The sequence below is a fragment of the Marmota monax genome, unplaced genomic scaffold (assembly GCF_021218885.2).
Source record: "Marmota monax isolate L192 unplaced genomic scaffold, Marmota_monax_Labrador192_F-V1.1 WCK01_AAM20220418_F8-fsc00006, whole genome shotgun sequence".
Taxonomy (NCBI): Eukaryota; Metazoa; Chordata; class Mammalia; order Rodentia; family Sciuridae; genus Marmota; species Marmota monax.
The window spans coordinates 4,068,688-4,075,377 of NW_026693712.1; positions in this window are offsets into that span (position 1 = coordinate 4,068,688).

The following is a 6,690-nucleotide window of genomic DNA, read 5'->3' on the forward strand; positions in this document are numbered from 1 at the left end:
TTAAATCATCTAGATTAATTTTAACATTTAAAACACCAGTGTGTATAAACAGTGGTTACACTACCTTGTTTTGGTAATAGTGTGTCCGTGTTCAGTACTGATGCAATTTTTTTCCAATTATTTTCTATCCACAGTTGGTTGTTCTAATATAAAACCTGCAGATCTGGACAGCTGACATGTGAAGCTACTGGAAAAAAATAAAATAACTGCCAATGGGAAGCAAAACTGGGGGCTGGAGGACAAAGTGAGGAGACTTCTCACACTTTATTGCTTTTGACCTATGTTCATGTATTACTTATTGAAATAAGATGATACAGAATGGTGATATTGGCTAACACTCAATAGTTATTTTCCTTGTGTTAGACATTCTATTTTGGGTGTTATTTTATTTAATTCACATATTTTGCAGATGAAGACGGAAGTCCAGGCAGCTAAAAATAGCCGAAGTCCTCCTAGTAGCATGAGATGCTCCAGGCCACACCCTCTGCCACCTAGCAAAGAGTTGTTATAATAGCAACATTTCTCTTCAGACAATTGTGATTATTCCTGTTCAAGACAACAGAAGCAATTCTTTTCAGTGGCAATATCTTAAGAGACTTGAATTCACATGTATCACTAGAAATGCATCAGACTGGAAATCAGGAGATGGGGGTTCTTAACTTGGCTCTATAGACCAATTTCTCCCATCCTTCATTTCTACATATAGGAAATGAACAAAGGAAATACCTACTTTTCCTTTCACAGTCGAAACACATTATGTGACCTCAGTCACTTAGATCATCTCAACTCCCATAGCATCTTGAAGTTACCTTATTCTGTAAGGTCATGTCAGATGGTTGGCATGCCTACCCCGAATCATAACCAGGTCCAGCCTTATCCCTTTTTCCCCTTCCATAGACTTGTTTGTTTTTTGGTCCCAGGAATTGACCACTCAGCCATATCCCTAGCCCTTAAAGAGAGAGAGAGAGAGGGTCTCACAAAGTTGCTTTAGGGCCTAAGTTGCTGTGGCTGGCTTTGAACTCACGATCAGCCTCATGAACCACTGGAATTACAGGTGTGTGCCACTGTGCCTGACTCGGAGGCCATATTTCTAATATCTTTACAACAGTCATGTCCTGCCCAGCCTTAAATGTAGCACACAGACTGCCACTTCTGTTATGTATACACATATATCCTGCATTCCTGGCTCCCATATGAGAGGGGTGCTCACTTCCCAGAGCTTGGGAACTGGCCTCCTCACCTTTTATACTACCAAAGTGCCACACCCATTTTGTTGCATTTGTGGAACACCTACAAAAACCTTAAGTTGAGCAATACACCGCTTATGATAACTTAAATAAGTGAATGTTGTGTTTGCCGAATTGAAAACTTAGGGGTTAATGGGTTAATATAAGTGTTTTCAGGTATTACCAAGAGTACATAATACAAGACAAACAGCTTCAGTCATGAAGGAGTGCCCGTCTATAGAGTACTTGACTCCTGCTTTGAGACATTAGCAGGTAGAGGTAATGCCGGAGTAAGGAGATAAGAAGCTCTGCTTGTGCAAGTCCACCACTAATAACCAACCTCCCTTTATGAAAGTCACAAGTTTTTAGTTACAGAAAAGGAGGTATAAGCCAAGAAGTTTGGTTTTAGTCTGATTAGGCATTTCTCCATAGGTTCCAAACAATGGTATGTCCAAGAAGTGAGTATCTGGGAGCACTCAAGTACTTGTTCTGTCACCAATGCTAAAAGTCAAACTCAGTAAAGGAGAAAGCACACAAAATACAGCTTCCCCATTCCTCCTAATTAAAACACTATCTCTGTAATAGATAAACAAAGCCTTCAGATTTTCATGTGATTTAAAATCCCTTTAACGATGACAGTGAGAAAATTTACACACCCCTGGGGCAAAACGGTGAAAATATATTACAGTCCTGTGTGTGTAGCTGCAAATTGCTGATTTTTTTAAGCCACGGATTTAGAAATGAGTCTGAAATTGGCCAGATCAGTTACTAAATATAGACAGGACATATTGGATCTCTTTTCCAGAATTAAACCTCTCTCAAGTCCTGTGTTAACCATGGTAGGAACAATTGTATTATATTAATGGTAATCCACAGTTCATCTCAAATCTCGTAGGAGAACATGAGAAGTTAAAAGGGCAAAGTATTTGCCTACCTGAGGCGTTAAGGCTTTCAGTCTCATTGGGGCTAGCATTGCATTTTCCACCAATTCTTCAAAATAATTGTCTAAAAGTAATCTGAATTCCAAGATTTACTGTTCACATTTCCACCCACAGCTGTTCTCAGTGACTCAGGGCCCTTCTATGGGAACTGGCATTCTCCATGACATTAACAGATGAATTATCTTTCATCTGTCAAGGGAACCAATGGCTGAGTTTTTCTATTCTTCCCATCCCCACCCTTTGTTAGCATCCACATATCAGAAAATGTCCAACCTTTGTTTTTTTGAGATTGGCTTATTTCACTTAGCATGATAGTCTCCAGTTCCATCAATTTACCAGCAAATACCATAATTTCATTCATCTTTATGGGCAATACTCCATTGCATATGAACACCACATTTACTTTATTCATTCATCTGTTGAAGAGCACTTAGGTTGGTGATAGGAGCACCAGAAATGTTACAGAATTATTGACTGTTGATTATATTAATTTGTGTGTTAGATAAAAGACTAAGCAATATGCCTGCAATGTAATGTGAACAGCAAAACTTTGATAAACTCTTAAATCACTACACCCAGGGCATACACCCCAAACCTCACCCACATCAGCTGCAAGCACAACTGAACTAGGACTTAAAAACTCATATTCCTGGGGAGCAACAGGACTAACAGGACCCAGACAGAAAGACCGAGACTTCCATGGCTGTTGTCCCCCCTGCACCAAATTCCTCCAGCCTAGATCAAGGTCCAGCAACCCTGACTTAAAATGTCACAAGTGAGCGTCTGGGACCCTTGGGTCGAGACTCAGGACTTAGGATGCATGTCTGAAGCGTGATGAGCATTAATCGATTTGGTTGACTCTAACTGTGCCTCAGACCCAGTGTATAGTAACCACTCATTGACAGTTGGTTCCCTAGTTTAGCTATATAGGAATTGAGCTGCTATAAACACTGACATGACCATATCACTGTAGTATGTTGATTTTAAACCCTTTGAGTATATACTGAAGAGTGGGATAACTGGGTCAAATGGTGGCTCCATTCCAAGTTTTCTGAGAAGTCTCCAAGCTGCTCTCCGGAGTGTTTGAACTTCAGAGTGGTATACACCCCACCTCCCATTCTCACCAATGTTTATTATTGTGTTCTTGATAATTTACATTCTCACCGGAGGGAGATGGAAATCTGTGTAGTTTTAATTTGCATTTCTCTAATTGCTAGAGATGTTGAACTTTTCATAGTTGTTGGTCGTTTGTGTTTGAAAATGATCTGTTCAGTTCCTTTGCCCATTTATTGATTGGGGGTTGTTTTTGGTGTTGAGTTCTTTATATATCCTGGAAATTAACGCCACAAGATGCAGGAAGATTTTCTCCCATTCTACATGCTTTCTTCACATTGACTGTTTCTTTTGCTGTGAAGAAGCTTTAGTTTCATATCATCTCATTTAAGGAAGTCAGTTCCTGAGTCAATATTTTGAAGTGTTGGGCCTACATTTTCTTCTAATAATTGGAAGTCTAATGCCTAGGTCCTCTGTCTACTTTATTGAGTTTTGTGCAGGATGAGAGAGAGAGGTTCAATTTCATTCTTCTACATATGGATTTCCAGTTCTCCCAGAACCATTTGTTGAAGAGGCTCTCTTTTCTCCAATGCATGTTTATGGTGCCTTTGACTAGTATGAGATAAATATTTATGTGGGGTTTGCCTCCATACTGTTCCATTGGTCTTCATGCCTGTTTTGGTTACTATAGCTCTGTAGTATAATTTAAGGTCTGATATAGTGGTGCCTCCTACTTCACTTTTGATGTCATTTGAAAGAAGCAGGTGTACTGTATCAGAGATTCAAGTATCTACCACAATAGGTGGTCATACAACATTAGGATTTGCTCCCTAAAAATTTCTCCAATTCCACTGTTACGGTTTAGATGTAAGACACTCCCCATAAACTCATGTGACAGACAATCCAAGAAGGTCCAGAAGTGAAATGATAGCATTGTGAGAGCCTTACCCCAATCAATGCATTAATCCTCTGATAAGATTAACTGAGAATTGAGTAGGCAGGTAGGGTTTAGGTGGAAGGAGGTAGGTCACCAGGGAGATGCCTTCAGGGTACATATATTGTGAGCTGAAATTTCATCTCCGCTTCCTGGAGTCCAGTCCTGAGCCGCTCACTTCATCACTCTTCATGCCTCATGTCAGGCCCAAAGAATGAAGTTGGCCATCTACAGACTAAGACCTCTGAAGCCATGAACCCCAGAATAAACTGCTTCCTCTCATTTTTCTAGTCAGTCCTTTTGGTCACAGTAGCAATAAAGCCAACTAAAACATCCACACTCAACATTTTAATTAAAAAAAAAAAAATCACTCATTCTCTAACTAGCTGCCACTCTTTGCTCCCATTATCCAGATGAGCAGTTTGACAGGATGAGGTAGGAAAGGAAATGCCTCCCACTCTCCATATTAAGTCAGCTTTAAGGGAAAAGATTCCTTTGTTGAATTTTTACCTTCATTTCCAAAGCCCTTAATAGTTATTGGATGGGTGGGGTCTGGCTGTTCCTCCTTGTTCTCTGTGGAACATACGGGTATTCTGTGCCTACTACCCTTAGCTTGCCGTTTTAAGACAAAAGTTATGAACAAAGAGGAAGTATTCCATTTAACATCCTTTTACACTTTTGCCCATTTTGCCCTGCTGACTCCTTTACCTCAGTTTCATGGTTTGGATATGAGGTGGTCCACCCACCCCCAGAACTCCCATGTTAATACAGGAATATCAGATGAAATGATTGGACTGTGAAAGCTGTAACCTCATCAGTCCATCCTAGTTTGAATGTACTGACTGGGTGGTAACTGTAGGCAGGTAGGGTGTGTCCTGGAAGGGTGCACTTCCCTGAAGCCCCTTCTCCATTTCCTGGCCACCATGAACAGTTTCCCTCCACCACGCCCTTCTGCCATGATATTCTGCCTTGCCTTGAGCCAGAGCAGTGAAGTTGACTAACGAGCAACAAGTCCGACACCATGGACTAAAATGTTTCCTCCTCCAACTTGCTCTGTATCAAGTATTTTGCTCACAGCAATGCAAAGCTAACACTCAGAATGGACATTGGAACTAAGGGACCTGCAAAATGTCAGACATAAAGCTATACATAAAGAACCCCGAAGAGTCCCTTTTGGAGTCAGAAAGCTGAGAAAATGGCATAGTACTGAGTGTAAGAGTAACCAAAGGCAAGTTGACTTTTTTCAGAACTTTACAGAGTAAAATTGTTGCAACTCATTTTGGCACCAAATAGACTTAAGTTTATTTTCTTCCTGTCCCACATAATGATCTTTCTAAAAGAAAATAAAAGATAAAATAGGACAAATCTTAGGTCAATTTTGAGATAATCTGTGCTTTGTCCAAAAGCAGTGCCAAGTTCACGTCAGGCTTAAGAAAACTAAACATTAGACAATTGAAAATATAATCAAAATTGTCAATGCCCTTGAAGGTCACAGGGTACTGAATATTAGCTCCCAGGGAGTGGTGAATAAGTAGTCCCTCACAATACAAACACCCCATCCTCTGATGGGGCAGACCAGTAACAGGTGACATGTTCTTTCAAGTTGGGACAGTTTTTCTTCATTTGTCCCACCCAAGTGACCAAGGTTGCCTCCAGCCTTAGGATTTAAATATACCCAAGCCAAAGTAAAGGTTGGGGCACAGACGAAGGGAGTGCAGTTGCTGATCAAAAAGAATAAAGTTCTGGATGCATAGGATTGAGTTTTGAATCTATTGCATAATAGGATGTCTATACTCATATTTCAAAAAACAGTAAACTTCAAATGTCTCACCATGAAAATGATAGCGAAATGAGATGATACATTAGCTTTAATGATTCCACCTGGTATACATAAATCACATGGTACCGCATAAAGTGTATATAATGATTTTGTTGATATAAAAATTTTTTATCAAAAAATATGTATGTATAGCCAAGCTCAAATAATACATTAAGTAGCCATAATTTTAGGAAATATCATGTCTTGTATTTTGGGTTTTAGTTTCTGCATTTATTATCTCCTATATCAGACATGCTGACAACTCAGTTATGATAATTAAATTATAAATGTCTTATATGCACAGCATAATTATTACTTTTACTTTACAAAATAAAATTTGCCTCCCACACATTAACATTTTATCTGGCCATTTAACTACTGATAATGATTCTGTATGAATCAAGCCCACAACCTGGAGATATTCTACCTCATGTTCCTTTGGACCCTTGCAAAAACAATATAGAACTCCTGCAGTGTAAAATTAGACCTAAACTTAATTATCTTGCAGCCTATTTCCCAAGTTTAATTAACTTTTCTGAGTGGTTTCTACTGCAATGAGGACTAGGCCCATTTTATATTATTTAGTGTTATAATTTCTCTTCTCCCTTAGTTCCAAGGACACCACACGCTCCCTCCAGTCCTAATTGCCATGGCAAATGCAGAGATATGAGAACTGAAAAACAGCTACAACCAAAATTAAGAACATGCTGCTGTGCA